Genomic DNA, 20,121 nt, shown 5'->3' with positions numbered 1-20,121 from the left:
CCTCATTATTGGTCATTACGTCATATTATTATAGTATTAGAAGTCCTTGCCATTAATTCATTAGGTTTGACATCCGTTCTGGCACTCAGTTTTATAAATATTTTGATAATAGTTCCTTCCTTTCATTCAAAAACTGTATCACACGCCAATCTCAACAAACTGGTATATTTATATAATTATTATAATGACACACGATAAATATCGTTATAAAATATAATTAGTCAATTTTACAGAAAACTTTTTGTTTGTAATTTTTAGCGCTAATTTTGATAATACACTTCTCCAAGAAATTAAGACACCATATTAAAAATGGATAATTTTTGATGTCTCGAATTCCCTAAACTCGTTGTCCGATTTAAGTGATTTTATATGTTATAGCCTTATTCTTTAAAACAATATTAGTCTAGTAAAATAAAATTACACTACATGTAAATCAAAATGTAAATTCGTACAAGTTGAAACAAATTTTATATCAACGTTTAGGTGGGTACAAAAGATATTTTCAAGAAAGTATCCAAATCATACAAGGGGATCATTGTTTAAATAATTAAAAAGGGGTCATTCTTGCAAAAAAATTACTTTTTTAACTGCTGAGGTCATTCAATTACTAATGAAGGTCTATATAGGATTGTTTTCGGTAAAGTTGAAGGGTAAATCTTTCACATAAGTTTTACTAAATTAAATTTGACCCCCTATTTATTTAAATAATTATACATAAAACTTTAAAATCAAATTTGCAAAAAATTATTTTTAGCGTTTTAAATAAGCACTATAAGATATCTTATTTTACAGGATAAGTTGTGCTATGTTATCAGTATTAAGCAAAAAAAAATTGGTCGAAAAATATTTAATATTTTTTGAGATATTGAATTTGTTTATTAAATGTTACTATATTTTCAATTGCAAAAACGCGGTTGTTGCCAAAGAAATATTCACCTGTATTAAATCTTATTATTTTTATTGTTATGTATATTTTCGATAAATGTATTGATAAATTTAAATTTCAATTAAACTGCCCCCTAAAATTGCATTTGAAAATAATTCAAATTTGTTTATAATTTGTTGTTTTAATATCGTCGCGGTGATTAAATATTTTAAAATTCCGTTTCGATAATTGGGTTTCTGGGAATTTTTCACTAATTAAAACATTTCTTTGTCTTTTTTTCCTCTTCTTTTCTAGACCTAAAAATATCAAGATTGGTCTAAAATCACTTAAATAAAATGTGGCTACTTACTGAGTTACCGGGTGTTTTATTTAAAAATTTAAAAATTATTTTCACCAAGTACTTTCAAACTATTTGACGTATCCTTATCATACTTTACAGAAAGTGTGGGTAATATACAGTCTACTAAATTGTGATAAATAAAAGTTTCTAGTTACCACCAGAGGCGTACGACAGGGGCCAGATTATGGTTGACCCTTCCCAAATTCTACGCCACTGAGGGAATTACTATTTTAGTGAAATTTTTCGATTCTCCAATACTTTCTATGTAAATAATATACTCTTTACTGGTAATGATTAAGTCATTAGTTTTCGAGATATTGGACGTTAAAAATGAAACGGCATAGTTATTTTGATTCATTCATTCATTCATTTTAAACTTCCAATATCTCTCAAACTGATGACTTTATCAATACCAATAAAGTTATTTACATACAAAGTATTGGAGAATCGAAAAATTTCGCTACAATAGTAATTCACTCAGTGGCGTAGAATTTGGGAATGGTCAATCATTCACTATCCCCTGTCGTACGTCTCTGGCACTAAAAACGTTTATTAATCACAATTTAATAGGGTGTATAATAGCCACACTTTCTGCCAAGTATGATAAGGATACGTCAAATAGTTTTAAAGTACTTGGTAACAATAATTTTTAAATTTTTAAATAAAACACCCTGTAACTCAATAAGTAGCCACATTTTATTTAAAAGATTTTAGTTAAATCTTAATATTTTTAGGTCTAGAATCTACAACTCAGAGATTCGACATTCTTAATAAAATTAACCCTAAAGGGCCCGTAGTAATATAACTCCAAGAAGAAAAAGAAGAAGAAAAAACGACAAAAAAATTTTGTTAATTAGGAAAAAAATCCCAGGAACCCAATGATCGAAACGGCATTTCAAAATACTTAATCCCCGCGACATCATTAAAAAAACAAATTATAAACAAATTTGAATAATTTTCAAATGCCAATTTAGGGGGGAGTTTAACTGAAATTTGAATTTATCAATACATTTATCGAAAATATACATAAAAATAAAAATATTGAGATCTTAAGCAGGTGAATATTTCTTTGGCAGCAACCGCGTTTTTGCAATTGAAAATATAGTAACATTTAATAAACAAATTCAATATCTCAAAAACTGTTAAATATTTTTCGACCAATTTTTTTTGCTTGATACTGGTAATATAGCGCAACTTAGTCTTTAAAATAAGATATTTTACAGTGTTTATTTAAAACGCTAAAAATAATTTTTTGCAAATTTGTTTTTAAAATTTTATATATAATTATTTAAATAAATAGGGGGTCAAATTTAATTTAGTAAGTCTTATGAGAAATATTTGCTCTTCAATTTTGCAGAAAAAAATCCTATAGACCTTCGTTGGTAATTGAATGACCTCAGCAGTTAAAAAAGTAATTTTTTTGCAAAAATGACCCCTTTTTAATTATTTAAACAATGATCCCCTTGTATGATTTGGATACTTTCTTGAAAATATCTTTTGTACCCACCTAAACTTTGATATAAAATTTGTTTTAACCTGTACGAATTTACATATTGACTTTTTTTTATTTTATTAGGCTATATCGCTGTAATAATATTGTTCCTGGATAGGTAAATTGTCATTGTGTACTGAGTGTACCAATAAAACTGTGTTTTTTCTCAAAGTTCACCACATCCTGTGGAATATTCTAGGATTTATAAAATACTGAAATTAAAACCCAACCATGGCCTCATTTTTTCTTAACATTCTGTTTTTTATTCATTCGCTTATGTTGGATAATAAAAAAAGTTAGGTATTTTAACAACTAGCCTTGTTTTTCATCAATACAGGGTGTTTTTAAATAAGTATGGCAAACTTTAAGGGGTAATTTTGTATGAAAAAATAATGGCAATTTGCTTTATAAACAAATGCTTCATTTCCGAAATAGGGATGTTGAAATTTTTATTACAAACTCACGATTTATTTATTGCTCTAAAACCGGTTGAGATAATAATATGCAAATGAAATTTGGTGGGTTTTAAGAGGTAGTTATTGTGCATACAATTAAGAATTTTATATTCTCCATTGGCGCGGATGTATCCCTATCCCTAAAACAGTTTAGAAATAGGTTTTCTAAACTGATTTTATTTCTCTTGGATCGCTGGTTAAGTATCTTCTCTTCTTCAATTATGTATAGATTTTTTGGAGTTTGTATCCTTCTCTTTTTGCATAGTTATTTATACGCTTCACCTATCTCTTATATGGATGTTCTTTTTCTCTGTTCGCCATATTTTATCGACCCCCCAATACCCAACTCCATGCATCGATTGAGAAAACCTTTGATCAAAAAATTGAACTGACTTTTACTATATTTATGTTGAAGATTGTTTGTACACTATTTGATTAGTAATCTGGCTTAAAATAGAAGTTAGCACAAAATGTTTGGTTAATATTATTTAAGAAAGTTGAAAAATATGATTTATATTATTTAAACAGATCATAACATTTAAATTTTTTTTATATTATGGAAGAAACTTATATAAATACTTATGATATAATGTGTATACCCTATTCCACGAACATACGACTGTGTTGGATTATCTCGACAACGAATATTTTATTGTGCAAAATATGAAGAACGAAAGTAAATTGCAAATTACATTGTTGTTTATTGGAATAATAATTAGAGCCATTTACTTTCGTACTTCTTATGTTGTACACTAAAATATTCGTTGTCTTGATAATCCAAAACAGTCGTATATTCGTGGAAGGAACCATAATATTGAAGAGATAAAAAGAATTTCACTATACAATAATCTGTTTATTAATATCTACGTAAATTAGCAATTTTACGCTAGGGGAAAAATGATAAATATTTACACAACTTGCTGTATAAACATGATATAATTGGTATCTTGGATCTTTTCGTATATTCCACCATTTATACAAAATCTTCTTCTTCTTCCACTTTATAAGCAATTCTGCTTGTTCATTGGCGGATCAATACCTCTACGCACCTTATCGTCAGTTTCAAAATTAAAACGTCACAGAGGCTTCTTTAATCAATAATATGATCATCATCAGTCATCATTCAACTCGGATCTATCTACTGGTAGACAGAGGCGTGCGGTCCATGGAAGCGGTGGAAGCACCGCTTCCCTATACTTTGATATAAGAAAATATATTATTAATTAATATTTAATTATCAACAAATTTTCCCTAATCTAAATAATCTATTATGTAGACAATAGGATCGAAAATATTAAAAAATTATCGCATAAACGAACTCAAATAATAATATACACACAATTTAACTCATCCTATACCAAGAGCCGTGCCTGTATGGAAGCTCTTTTCAAAATTAGCGCAGTTGATCCATTGAAAATGTTGGCCGGCGTGGTCAGGGTTTAATGACCGCACTGACAAGTCATCTGGAGTTCGCGCTAATTTTCTTACAGTGGAAGCGATTTGCTGTTCGCCTTACGCCAGCATTTACTTATAAGTCAGTCGAAATTCGTAGGTATACGAGGCGACGTTTTTTTTAAATTGTAAATTTTGTGCTGACGTTTATCTTTTTCTGCAATGGAAGGAGCGAGTGGACCGTCCTGTGGATTTATGAATAATATAGAAAACTGTGTTTGTATTTGTATTGTGTGTAGTAGTTTATTAAAAAAAGGATTTTTAAGTCGAAGTTATCAAGAGAAAGTGGACATTATTAAGTCTGGTAGGTCAACGGAGCCCATTAATTTGGAGACAAAAGTGGAAAAATCGGCAAAGAAATTTACCAGACATTTCCATGTGGGTTTTTATGAAAAATATGAATGGATAACTGGCTGCAAAATTGTATCAAAATTATTTTCTTGGCCCTGTATTCTTTTTAATACAAGCGAAAAAACACATTAGAACTCGGTCGGCGTTACAGATTTAAATAATTTTCATAAAAGTGTAAAGCGACATGTAAATAGTAAGTGCCATTTAAGTGTTACAATTAAAGAAAAAACATTCGGGGCATATCGCATTGAACATAGTTTGGACAATCATTTAAAAATAAGCCATAGACTTCACAATGAAAGAGTTAAAAAAATAGGGATGTGTTAAAACGGTTGATTGATGTAACTTGTTTCTTGGGAGAACATGAACTAAGTTTCAGAGGTCATAATGAAACAAGTGAATCGGCCAATCAAGGAAATTATAATATAGACCTTGTAAATTTTTTGGCAAAATATGATGAAACCCTAAAACATCATTTTATCAATTCCACAGTTTTCCGAGGTACCTCAAACAGAATCCAAAACGACTTAATTAAATGTACTGCTGACGTTGTAATGGATCATATTAAAAATGAGATAAAAAAAGCTCCATTTGTTTCAATTGCACTTGATGAAACAACAGATGTAACTAATTTTTGTCAGTTATCCATTGTTGTGCGATATGTGGTTGATGGTATTCCTCAAGAGAGATTTTTAGAATTCGTGAACATAACCGGCGATCGGACTGCAGAGGCTATGTTTCAAATTGTGTGTGATACTATTTCTAAGCTAGAATGTAATTCCAAGCTTGTCGCTCAGAGCTATGATGGTGCTGCAGTAATGGCTGGTCAGTTAGCAGGTCTTCAAGCTAAAGTAAAGGAACAGTTTAAACATGTAATTTTTGTTCACTGTTTAGCACACAGACTTAATTTGGTTTTATCTCGAGGCATGGACAATATTAAAGACGTTAAAGTTTTCTTTTCGACGCTAAGTGGCTTGGCATCCTATTTTTCAAAATCATCAAAAAGAACGCATGCTTTGGATATGCACGTTCAGAAAAGGTTTCCAAAAGTTGCTCAGATGAGATGGAACTACAATGGACGCTTAGTGCAAACGGTGTTTCAATACCATGATTCATTGATAGACTTTTTTCAAGACGTTTGGGATAATAAAGAAAAATGGGATGCTGAGACTGTTACTGCTGCTAAGGGGTACTTACATTGACTTAAAGAAAATTTCGATTTCAATTTTTTGCTAAATGTTTTTGTAGAGATTTTCCTTTTACTGATATTTTATTCGACATTTTACAGACGAAGTCAAATGACATTGGATTTTGTATAAGACAAATAGATGAGTTTCGAAATACACTAATTAAAAAACGAGAGCAGTTCAAAAATATTTGGGAGAAAACTGTAACTATGGGCTTAGAACCTGAAAGTAAAAGAATAAAGATTGCTAATGTCGGCGATAGAGAGACCTCCTATCGACGATTATACATCGAAATTTTTGACAATATCATACAACAAATGAATTCTCGATTTCAAAATTTTAACGAATTAAAATTTGTAGAATTATGTAATTTTAATATATCCAATTATAACTCATCAAAATTTCCCACAGAGGCATTTAATTCCCTACGATTAAATTATGGAAATTTTTTTGATGTCCCAGCTTTGAACTCTCAGTTAAGTGTCGTTTATGAAACAAGTGACATTAGTGAAAAAGAAATTCCCAGGAATCTGTTAAATTTTTTAAACACTACTGGTTTAAATGTGTGAAGTGGTCAAATTGTGTGAATTAGTACTAACTATCCCAGCCACAAGTGCATTAGTTGAACGCAGTTTTTCAGTGTTAAAACGCATTAAAAGTTTTACACGAAATTCAACCAGCGAAGACAGACTTTCCAAGTTAGCCCTATTATCTATTGAAAAAGAATGCATTAAACAATTGTCAGAAAATCCAAAATTTTACGACGATGTTATAGACAAATTTGCACTGGTTGATAGGAGAATAGACCTCAAATATAAATAAGTGTTAAAAGGTGCGTGTTGTGGAAATGCCTCGGAATATAATAACAATTTTAAATGGAACTCTTCTTTTTAAGTTTAAAGAAACCAAGCCCGGAGTCGAGGTCCGAGCAAGCAATACAGATCTATAAGTCACTAGAAACAGCGGGAATAGAGCGCCTCACGCTGGCCTGCATTGATCGGGGTATGATTTCGTGTGTGAGTCCTTGTACCGAGGACTCCCACATGATAAGCACTTTGCTGATAGAGAGCCTCTATAGCGCATCAGAGTGCTATCGGGGGGGAAGTGGATAGTCTGGAGCATTGGGGCGGGATGGAGTGACGGCCGCTTCTAGGAGTAAATCCTCCTCTCCCCAATGAATTGTATCACCCGAATGTCTTTCTCAAGGGGCGTGCAAGTCTCTAAGTCTGGGTTAAACAGTATTGCTTGCTTGCTTGCTTCGTTTTACAGGTAATTTTTTATAGTTTTTGTTTTTAATCCATATAAGTTAACAAGTAGTATAATATTAGGTATATACCTACTATTTACCTATTAAGTAGGTACATATTTATCACATAGTAAAAATTTTGATCTCGACCCCCGTAAGAAAATAATTTTATACTCTTAGTGAATCGCTTCCCCTTCCGAAAATGTCACCGCACGCCACTGCTGCTAGATATAGGTCTCCATCAGTTTTTTCCATGGATATGTCTCAGACTGAGTCTCCCTAGTCTTTTCCTGTTCGTAATTCGATCCCTACGAGGAATGCCCAAACATTGAGCGGTCCATGGCTCTTTGGGAAGCACAAATTTTATTTCTTACTTTCTTGTTTATTGTTAAAGTTTCTGCACCATATTTACCTAAGTACTGGCAACACACACTGATCAAAGACTTTTCTTTTGAGACACATAGGCAGTTCTGACTTAAGGACATAGCTCAGCTTGCCGAATGCCACCCAAGTGAGTCCTATGCGGCGGCTTAGTTCGCACGTTTGATTATCTCTTCCTAGGCGTATCTCATGTACTAAGTACTTGATGTACAAGAGTTGGTTTCTTCAATAGGCATGTCATTTACAGAAATCTTTTCTCTTAACACAAGATTTTTCAATATCACATCTTCTTCTTTTTGTAGAAGTCTTCAACTATCTTTGTGATTTTATATTTGTTCTTCTCTTCCTTATTATTGGTGTCTTTAATTTTGAAAATATTTGGAACACCTAGTGTTGTATTACCTTTGTTTTTCGCTACTCTATTAACTTCTCGTTCCATTGGTTGATGTCACATTTTAGTTAATTTATAATTGTTTTATGTAGTTCCACGCATTCTTAAGTATTACCTTTTGTTTTTCGCTAGTAGTTGTCTCCTTTTCTTCATTAGTTGCTTAGTTTCGTTGCTTATTTTGTCTTCTTCAGTTTATATTTTCTTCGCAACCAGTAGTCCGGTTTCGAGAAGGTTTTTATTTATGTTTTTGTAAACGATTCTACATATCTGTACCATCTGTGAATAAGTCGATAACTCAAAAATGCAATTTTTCGGTATGGCCATTTTAAACATTTTATTAGTTTTGAAGAATAAAAATTTAAGATTTGACTTATCCACTTATTCACGGTCTGTACCATCTGTGAATAAGTCGATAACTCAAAAATGCAAACTTTTCGGTATGGCCATTTTAAACATTTTATTAGTTTTGAAGAATAAAAAATTTAAGATTTGACTTATCCACTTATTCACGGATGGTACAGATATTATCATGCACTTACCGTTTCAGGCACGTAGCGTTTAGTTTCCGAAAAATATTGATTTTAATGGTTTTAAATATGAACAATTCATACTGGCCGGAGCGTATCAGACATCTCTTTGTAAAATCAGGTTTTTCGGAGACTACGCTACGTGCCGGAAACGATGAGTGTATGATAATATGTAGAATCCTTTTTAATGTCGTCAATTTTATCAATGTCGTCCTGATTGTGGAGGGTCTGAGCCGGACTTGCTCGTTAATACTTTTCGGAATTCTACATTTGTTGTTACTTTGAAGCATCTATCCGCGTTGTTTCTTTGTTCCAAAGATCCTTTTGCTCTCTGCTTTCATGTTAATATTTATTTTCGTTATAACTATAGGTACGATGATTACTACTAATTTATGTTATAAATTAAAAGAACTAAAAGTTCCTCTCGTGCTTCAATAAAGTCCAGTAAAGATTAATGTAATTTTTGCCTGCTTAGTACTTGATTAGCTAGATCAGCGGTTCTCAACCTTTTTTACTCAGCGACGCACTAACGTACTCCTTACAGATTCGCGACACCCTTATATGTACAAATTTTTGCTAGTGGTAGGTAAGTACAGATGAATATATTAACTCTTTATACTTTATGCCACTTATTGATTGGTATAACGTGGTATACCTAATAGTTAAAAAAATGGTTGAATGCATGATTGGTATATTATAACAAGTAAAAAAATATAAATAAAAATATCGTATTCGTAAATCTCGCGACACACCTGATAGGTTCTTCCGGCACACCAGTGTGTCGCGACACGGTGGTTGAGAACCGTTGAGCTAGATCATTTCTGCTCCTGTTGCTTTTCTATCCTTTGACCTTGACGTGATGGTTCCCATAAGATTTTGCATTATTATATGATCAATTCTAATGCCGCGTCCTTACTGGCATAGCCACCTTTACTTTACAAGCCATGAAGTTGAAACTTGGCAACATCTAAGCGTAGACCGGTTAATTCTGACAGTTCTCATTTAGAAAATACTATAGAAAATGAAGAACATAGAGAAATGAGAAGAAGATTAGAAAGAATTGAAATAAGAGATATATTACAAAATGAAGAATATTTTGAAATATTAAACAATCTCACACAAATAATATCTAAAAAACAACAAGAAATCTATAATAATAGAAGAAGACAACCAATAATCCAACCCTGATGAAGTTGAGTAAGATAAAGTTAAAATAAATAAAATAAAATATAAATTCAAAAATAGATATTTACAATTATAATAATAATAATTCAATATAAAATAAATAGATAAAAATAATAATTCAATACATAATTCATAAAAAAAAAAAAAAAAAAAAAACTACCAACTCTCTTCTGAAAATAGAGGGACTGTCTTTATAACTTAGAAGGGAGTTGATAGTACCAAAAATATTTTAAATTGTTTATTTAAATTTGTTTGTTATACGTAATTAATAGATTATGGCAAATTGTTATTGTAAAAATAGATTTAATGTAAAAATATATAAAAAAAAAAATATCTGTAATCCCATCAGGAAAAAACGACCTGGATTAGTTACTAGAGGCCAGGTCATATGTATAAAATAATAAATAAAAAAAAAAAAAAAATAAAAAAAAGTTCTCATTTATTTTTAAATGTTTTTAAATAATATTCACTGTATTTACAGAAAAACTCAAACATTTTACAATATTTCGTGCTCCAAATTATAAAGACTATTAAAAGGTATGTATTAAGATGATTTTAGTTCAATATAATATATTTTTATATACTATATTTTATAGTATAATATATTTTTATATAAACTTACGTGCATATAGAAATGCGTCCACTTAAAATTTTTGTCATTTTTGATGTCTTATACTTACTAAACCTGTTGGCCGATTCAAGTGATTTTTTTAATATGCCTGATTCTTTAACAATACGCTGTAATAATATTGTTGCTAAGCAGTTAATTCTAAACCCCAACACTTCACATCAAACCATGTGAGAAATTGTTGTTATAGTTATTTCTAGCGATATTTGTATATAATTTAAAATAAGATATTATTTACTTAAAGTAAAGTATTTTACACATATTCTTGTTATTGGTTTTTTTTTTGTATAATAATAATAATATATTAAAACCCAACTATAGACTCTGGTTTTCTTAATAACATTCTGTTTTTTTTATTATTTCGTTTATGTTGGATAATAAAAAAAGTTAGCTACTTTAACAACTAGATTTTTGTTCTTTATCAATTCAGGGTGTTTCTAAATAAGTGCGAAAAACTTTAAAGGGAAAGGAACAAAATGCAAAATTTTGACGCCTGTCAAAATTTTCAGTGTATTTTAAATGCAATCATTTTTTTCGAATTCTGAGAAAACTAATAAGTATTTTTGAAAAATTTAAACGCTGAATGAAAGATTACTTTATTACCGAGGGCCGAAGGTCCCTTAGAATGAATGAAAAGTTGTTTTTGAATGACATATTTGAAACTAAAAATGACACTAAATTTTCTTAATTTTTCGCCCCTGTAAATTATTAAAATAAACATAGAAGTTTTCAGGGACTTTAGGCCCTCGGTCCTAACATAATCTTTCATTCTGCGTTTAAATTTTTGAAAAATACTCATTAGTTTTCTTAGGATTCGAAAAAAATTAATCCCATGTATATTCTTGTTATTGGTTTTTTTTTGTATAATAAACGTTACTTACAAGGAAGTACTTTTAATTTTATTTTGTACAAACTTCTAATTAATAATATTTTCTTGTTCGACTCAAAAAATACTATAAATTTTACCAGAATTTCTACTTTAAAATTGTGTTTTCAAAAGCGGTAGTCCGAAAGTCGGACTACGCACGTCATCAATTGCGATGTTGCCTTTTTCTCTTCATGGCTTGTTAAGTAAAGGTGGCTATGTTACTGGTAAAAATTTGCGTCGAACCAGCTGTTCTTCGCAAATATTTGCGTGTTCGAGGTATGTAAATTGTGCTAATGTGGACGTGTTTGTCGCATAAATCGGACGCAAGAATTTTTGACGCCCACGCTCCAATCGGTTGTCGCTATGTTTTACATTTTCGCTGGTCGAGCACCGCGTTCTCACTGGTAAAAATTTGCGACGCAAATTCTTGCGACAAACCATTAGTTCAATACCCACGAAAAATTTACCAGTGAGGACGCGGCTTAAGGCAAAATATCTTTGCAAGTCATTTATAACCATTTAATATAGATCTGCTTTTCTTTTCTTGTACATCAATGTATGTTTTCGACTATCATTTATCACATTATCATTAAAAAATTCAACGATAGTCGTATCTTTTTTTCCTATATTCAAAGAACACTCTGGATTACGTTATTTTAGTTTCTGTTTCTTGTGTACAATGACTTCTTCTTTTTATATTTCCCCGTATAACAACTTTTTATATACATTAAGATAATAAATACACCTGCCACGCGTTATACCCGCCACTGATCCTAAGAATGCACTTCTCGTCAGTCCGAGGAAGTTCTTAATAAGCGACCACCAAGGAACAAAGCCATCTTAATTTTTTCAAATTCCTAGAAAGAGGCATCTATTGTACCTGTCCAATGCCGAAATTAGATACCTGCCTGGACTCAATCAAAGAAAGTCAAATGGATGATGACTCATTTAGCGCCAGCCAGCATTTAAATCTGTATCTTATCATTCATAAAAGCCACATTCAGAAAAGTTGTAAAATCTTTTCTGTAGAAAAGAATACAGCAATTTTCGGGTATTACAAGAAGAAGAAGGTAAATACTTGAAATTATTATTTGTATAACTGAATGCTCTTTACAGGGTGATTTTATTAAAAACTACTTTGTTGAGCAAATAATACAAGCTGTTCAATGAAAATACGTTATACAGTAGACTCGCGATTATCCGAGGTAACTGGGACCGTGACTACCTCGGATACGGAAAAACTCGGTTAACACTGAGATTGGTTATATTGATAGAAAAACACGTAAATAATCATAACTGTGGATATTTTAATGACAATATTAATACAGTACTGTCTATAAAAGATAAAAACATTTACCTTATCAATATTACTGTTTAAAAAAGTCTTTGATTTTGCATAAGTTTTATTCCTCTTTTTGATTTTGAATCGGCGACGTTGCGTCAAGGTTGAAAATTGTAACTCACCTGTTATTACTTTTTCCTCGGTTAACCGAGGGGCTCGGATGATCGAGACTCGGATAATCGCGAGTCTACTGTAATACCTCTTTTATACTCAATAAATCTTTTCCTTTTTGACATTAACATTGAAAGTGGGCCAAAAAACAGTGCGAAAAAGTAAATCCCATTTAAAATACATTGTTACTTCACACACAATTTAAATCCTTCACGCACTGTTATCTATAATGACAGTTTTCACAAATTAAAAACTTATACATAATACGATATTTTCAACTCGGTGGAATCATTTCTTAACAATAATATCTACATCTACTTCCGAATAAAACTGGGACATTTTTAGTGACCATATTAATAAAATACACACTAAAGTGGCCATTTAGAGATTTCTTTCGGCTTTTTTTTTCTATACTCTATCTATATCATTTTTGTAATCCATAATTTAAAAAGGTTAAAAAAGAGTTATCAAATAGTATTTGTTCAATAACTCTGAATTTTTTTTGTGTATCGTCAAAGTTTCTTGTAGGACTTGGTTTTCGATATAATTTTCTTCTACTCATTTCGATCTGAGCATAGCTCAGTATAGTTTTCTATTTTCAGGATTTTGATCCCTCTCATGACTTGGTCCTCCCATCTTTCTCTAGGTCGTCCCCTTGTTTCTGGCGTCCTTCTGGAGACCTTCTTAATCAGTAAGTAGTTTTTCCTTCTGTCTTTGTGTCCTATTGTCTCAATCTCTGCACTTTAATAAATCTAACTAGGTACATCTTCCTTCATAATGTCCTTTATTTCATGGTTCGTTGTTCTCCTCATTTTCAGATTTCCATTATTATTGAGCCAAAAATTCTTCTAAGAATTTTGCTTTCGAAAATTCTTAATCTTTCCTAATAATCTTTATTTGTGAGGCACTTTGTCTCAGAAGCGTATGTAACTACTGGTTTGATTGCAACTCTGTACACTTTCAGTTTTGTATTTTTGGTTAAGTTCTTCGCCTTTATTAGCCTATGGTATCTCAAAAATATTTAGTTGTTTGCTAGTATTCGCTCCATTACTTCTCCACTTCTCTTATTCTTGCCATTCACAATTACTCCCAAGTATTTAAATTGTTGAAGTTTTTTTAAAGTGTACTTTTTTATCTTGATTTCTTTCTTGTTATCTCTTCTTGTAGAGCACATTAGATGTTTTTGTTTTTCCTTAGTTAATTTCTAGATCTCTTTTCCGAGTTTCATTTGTTATGTTTGTTAATGCTTCTTTTATTTCCTTATCTGTTCTCTTTACTTATGAACTGTATCATAATATATCGTCTTCATATTTTACTATTTGTGTTGAAGAGTAGGTTATAGTTCCTTTAAATTTCGGTGGCCTTGACTATTCCTTCTACTGCTATGTTAAAGAGTGTGGTTGACAGGGAATCGCCTTGTCACACTCCTATATTACAATTGTGTTTGTGCTATCTTCTTTTGTTGTTATTTTAGTTCAAGATCCATCTCTAGTTACTTTTGTTAATCTGATTAGCTTTGTCGATATATCTTGATTTTTCATTTCATTAAATAGTTTATTTCATTCACTACTTCCAATACCAGACCAAGGCTTATATGAAGTCTACGAAAAGGGCGTGGAATTCTATGATGTGCTCGTGACATTTCTTGATTGTTTGTCTAGGTAATTATATGGATCGTATCTGTATTCTTCTCTGAATCCTAATCGGTAGTTCCCAGTTTTTTCTGTGTGAATTGAGTACGTTTTTTCCTGATGAGGTCTGTTAGAATTTTGTATGTTGTACTCAATAGAGATAATAGGTCTGCTCACCGTCGCTGTTCCAACACTTTAATAAAAAGTACAGTCCACTCTCAACCCCAAAATTCGAAAGGAACAGCCCAATTCATTTCTTCTGCTTTCCATATTCTAACTATTAGCTATTAGGTTATACAGGGTGTCCCGAAAAGATTGGTCATAGATTATACCACACATTCTGGATTCAAAAATAGTTCGATTGAACCCAACTTACCTTAGTACAAATAATGTGCTCATAAAAAAAGTTACAGCCTTTTGAAGTTACAAAATTAAAATCGAGTTTTTTCAATATATCGAAAACTATTAAAGATTTTTTATTGAAAATGGACATGTATCATTTTTATGGCAGGAACATCTTAAAACAAAATTATAGTTATAGAATGAGATTTGTCCATCCCATAATGATTTTATGGGGGTTTTTATCCCTTAAACCCCCCTAAACTTTTGTGTATGTTCCAATTAATTCATTATTGTGGTACCGTTAGCGTCAGTAAACACAATGTTTTTAAAACTTTTTTGCCTCTTAGTATTTTTTCGATAAGCAAGTTTTTATCGAGATGCGGCTTCTTTTTTAATATATTTACATAAAAATTTTATGAGAGTTTTGTTCTTTTAAACACCCCAAATGTTTGTGTACTTTCCAATTAAACCATAATTGTGGTACCATGTATTATTAGTTAAACAGTGTTTTTAAAACTGTTTTGCCTCTTAGTCTTTTTTTGATAAGTCACCTTTTATCAAGATGTGGCTTCTTTTTCAAAATATACCTAAAAATGTAAATTATAAATATATTTTCAGATTATTCACAGGTCTCTATAATCATACTTAATAATACATATACAAATCGCACCATCAATGCAAGACTATCACAACTCAAAAATTGTCATTTTTTGTTTTTTATGAATCTGTAATGGTAATGGGTAGTCTAACATAATGAAAGAGAATTATAACTCAAAATTTAATATAAGACATTATTAAACAATATTAATGTTAAGTTATAATACTCTTGCATTATATTAGACTACCCATTACCATTACAGATTCATAAAAAACAAAAAATGGCAATTTTTGGGTTGTGATAGTCATGCATTGATGGTACGAAATATATGGTGGATTCGATAAATATTCAAAATATCTCGATAAACACTGGCTTTTCGAAAAAGTCCTAAGAGGCAAATATGTTTTAAAAACAGTGTGTTTAACTAATGGTGCCACACAAATAATTAAATTGGAACGTACACAAAAGTTTGGGGGTGTTTAAGGGAACAAAACCCCCATAAATTTTTTATGGGGTACACAAATTTCACTTTAATTTTTATTTAAGATGCTGCTGCCATAAGAATGCCACATGTCTATTTTCAATGAAAAATCTCTAAGAGTTTTCGATATATGAAAAAAAATTGATTTTCATTTTGTAACATCAAAGGGCTGTAACTTTTTTTGTGTGCACTATTGTATAGATAAGTCAGGTTCAATCAACATATTTTTGACCCCAGAATCTGTCGTATAATTTATCGGGACAATCTTTTCGGGACACCCTGTATAGTTGCATGTTAATAATGTCGTTTGCGTTTATCTTTTTTTTTTATATCTATTGGTTGTTGTTTCATTGAAACTCCCCAAGGCAAAAGTCTAGATCCACCACTGCTAGAAAATTTAATTTTTTGAGAAAACATTTGCGTCTTCTTTGTTATGCCACTTAGTTTAGTTATCGCTGTAGTTTCATTCTTCTATACTTGTTAATAAACATCATTAATTAATAAATACAATTAAATCTATTCTAAATCATCCCTTTTGCTTCAACGAACACGTTATCACCCCGTAAAATCTTCAAGAACATTTCATCTCCTCTCCGTATAGTTACTTACCCACTTATTTTAGCATGTCTGGGAGGGGATGCGGCTGCACAACACAAACGCTCATTCATTTACGCTTATTTTATTAAGTCGCGACTCCACGCCTCTGCTTGACCATTCTTCATCAACAATCTCTTTAAGTTTTCGCGTTTCAGTACAATCGAACAGTGTCATAACGGGTTCTAAAACATAAGTGCATTTGGTTATGTTTTAGTAATTGTGCGACCGATGTAGGTAAGCAGTGGGTACCTTCAAGGTACCTCCATCTTTAAAACAAAGTGAGTAACCTTGAGAATCGTAAAGTTATAGCAAGTTATAGAGAGTCTGCCACTGTTTGTGCTTTCGGCTGTTGAAAACAAAACATACTTGACTTAAAAAACATAATTTATGAACTGAGTTAATTGGTTTACATGCCGAAAACATAAGAGGGTGAATGTATGTTTACTTTAAGTACATGTCTTATTTATTTAATTATCTACATAGAAAGTGTCGTCTTGTATAATTATTTATTATCTAATGAATATTATTTTTTAGAGATTTGAATATGTTAATGTTGCACCTGGTTATGCTTCTGGTACCTGTTCTGAGAACTAATAACTGTAGAATTAATCATTTAAATTCCTTGATGAGTGCTAATTGAGTAAATTCGCTACGAATTTTTTTGCGAATTATATGACAGACAATCATTTGTTTTCTCTATTAATTCGTGTATTTTTAATTTTTCCAGATATTGGTTGTTTTTGCGTTCTGAGTCAATATTTCATAGGATAAATAGCTATTTTTTGCAAGCGAGAGTCTTACCTAACCACGACGCATTCTATAGTATACATATTTCAATGCTTTTTCGCCATTTACTTTTTATACTTTTTCTCATAAAATCATCTTGTTACCTCAGTTTTCTGATGGTATTCTTTTCAACTGATATATTTTATCAATTATTGAACAAAGATAACTGTACAATGACTCAAGGTGTGTTGTAGGTGTCTTCCCATATATCCATTATGTTTTTCCTGCATTCTTGGATTCCTTCTATACTCTATACCCGATTTGGAACGGCCCTTTACCGACAGGTCCTACCTATTATAAGGGTTTCCCCAGGTCTTTTTTGGTCTTTCTTCCTACTCCTTCCAGGAAAACGGAGATCAGTAATTATTCTTTGTATTGGATGATTAACGTCTCGACGTTGAGCATGATATAATCATCTTAACCTATGCTCTTCAATTGGCATCAATTAGTGCCGTCTCTAGACTTTCCCCAAAAAATATAATACTATTAACGTCTATATTCTTTGCTTCCACTAATATCTTCTCATGGTTCCCTGCACCTATAGTGCGTTGGCGGATTATCTGTTCAGACGTTTCTCTTTTGCGGCATGCAAAAGTTCGACAATGCTAGTTATGCCTAGGAAGCGGATTTTATGCTAAATGCATATTGCATGCATATTTCGCATATTTGAGAACTTTACTAAATTTTGCATATTTTTAAAGAAACATGCATATTTTGTGCCTATTAAAAAACATTTAAGTCCAAAAAAAATTTTAAATTTTTTAATTTGACACGGCTCATTCATTGCCTTTCATTTTTTCTTAGAAAATACCCGATCTTTACACAAAGTACTTATAGTGCTTATAGTAACCCGTTATAAAATGATTGTAGGATGTTAAAGTGATGATGGAGGGTTTACCCGGAAATCCGAATTTTATTTACTTTTATTATATTAGATACCTATAATTCTGGTGATTCTTTTAAATCCTCTATTGTTAAGAGAATTTACACCTTTAACCATAGTTTTACGATTTAATAACGGAAATTAACAAGTTATTTTAAATACGCCCCAATTACTGAATTACTTCTATTGATGTTGAAAGGAATTTTTCAAGTTTAAAAATATTTTATCTAATCAAAGAATATGTTTCCTCGTAAAGAATTTGGAAAACACATTGTAGTGAATTAATAATCGAAGATAATAATATATTTATAGTGATATTGTTGTTTTATTTTAAATAGGTAACTATTGGTAGCAGTTTTTGTAAAAACTGTGAATAAATTGCATATATTATAAAAAAATGATTTTATTTGAAAGATAATAAATAAGATTGCCGCCCCCCCTATAAAAGAACCCCTTAGAATAGAATAGAACAAAAAATTTGTGGTTTTTCGAAATGTGCATTTTTTGAATTTTTGTGCATATCTTGCGCATATTTCGTAATTTTTTACCGCATATATATGCGCATATTTCATCAAAATTGATCGCATATAAATCCGCTCCCTATCCGCATAACTTATGCCTGTCCAGTTCTTTATATTTCTCAGCTACGTCATTTGTTTGCAACCCACTCCTCTCTTCCCCTCAATCTTTCCATGGATGATTAGTTGAGGGATTGCGTATTTTCCATTTCGAAGGCCTCCACAAGGCCGCCATATTTCGAAGAACTTATTAGTGGAAGATGTTTTCAATGTCCATGCCTCCATGCTATATAACAATATGGACCATACATAGCACTTACCAATCTATAACGAAGATTGAAGAAAATATTGCGGTTACAAAATACAGGTTTAAGGCCCGGTAAGACAAGCTTTTATTAAATTTAGGCCCCGTACTTTATGTCTCGATTAACAGCCGGTTAGTTATCCGGAATTTAATCGGGACCTCTTTAGGGTCTCTTTCGTTGTAATAAATGCAATTATATTAATTATTATACTTATTTAGAATTATAATAATACTTGCAATTGTAATTATTACAACGCAAGAGACCCTAAAGAGGTCCCGATTAAACCCCGGATAACTAACAGACTGTTAATCGAGACATAAAGTACCGGGCCTAAATTTAATAAAAGCTTGTCTTGCTTGTTCCGTAAGGCATTTTATTTCTTGTTGATGATCCCATTGGTCATTCACCATCATTCTCAAGTATTTGAATGTTGTGTGTTGTACTCTGAAAAGTGTGCCCTTTCTTATTACCATGCCTTTGGTTTTTCCAGCATTTATCTTCAAGCCATATGTTTTTCCTGCGGTATTTATTTTATTTAGCATCAACTGGAAGTCATGTTCATTATCTGTGATTATCGCGGTGTCGTCGGCGTAACAAATGTTATTTATCCTCTAATATACCTAGTCATTGTCAATTTTATCCACCACATGCATTCGTTATTCCTCTTTCTTTTTAACTGCCCATCGTTAAGTTCTATACCTATACATCGTAGTGTTGGCCTTATGGCTGTTAGAATTTTCCGTTTAGCTTCATTGGAATTTTTCTGTCACACAACACACCACTCGCTGCCTTCGACTTCATCTATCCAGCCCTAATTCTACTGCATGCATCTCTTCTTATTTTCATCTCGGAATACATCTAAACTAATTCAAATCTTTTGTTTTCTTTGCTCTATGTTTGGCTATTTTAAATATGTATCTTGTTTTTCCTACTGCTTCCTTCGCTTCCTTTTTGGCGATCATATAGTTTTAGATCTGTGTCCGACCTATTTTCTTGCCACTGTTTATATAATTTTCTCTCCTCTTTTATTTTTTATTGAACTTCTTTTGACCACTACCAGGTCATTTTCAAACTTCTTTCCTGACGTTTTTCCAAATAATTTAGTAGCGGTACCTCTAATAATATTACTCGTTCTTAT

General features: G+C 31.5%; 1 protein-coding gene across 4 annotated transcripts in view; it reads left to right on the top strand.

Annotated features, from left to right (window-relative positions):
* Positions 1–20,121, top strand: part of LOC126884930 (protein twisted gastrulation-like) — a 489,408-nt gene that overhangs the window by 436,314 nt on the left and 32,973 nt on the right. Inside the window, exon 1 of one of the 4 annotated variants that reach the window (XM_050651281.1) lies at positions 16,528–16,769. The exons of 2 other annotated variants lie outside the window; for them this stretch is intronic. The gene's annotated coding sequence lies outside the window, so the exon portion shown is untranslated. Of the gene's footprint in view, positions 1–16,527; positions 16,770–20,121 lie in introns of those variants that run through there. One more of the 4 variants, XM_050651283.1, reaches the window with a different exon arrangement.

This window comes from Diabrotica virgifera, chromosome 5 (assembly GCF_917563875.1).
Source record: "Diabrotica virgifera virgifera chromosome 5, PGI_DIABVI_V3a".
NCBI lineage: Eukaryota > Metazoa > Arthropoda > Insecta > Coleoptera > Chrysomelidae > Diabrotica > Diabrotica virgifera.
The sequence above is the reverse complement of the archived record's forward strand: the minus strand, read 5'-3'. Positions and strand labels throughout refer to the sequence as shown.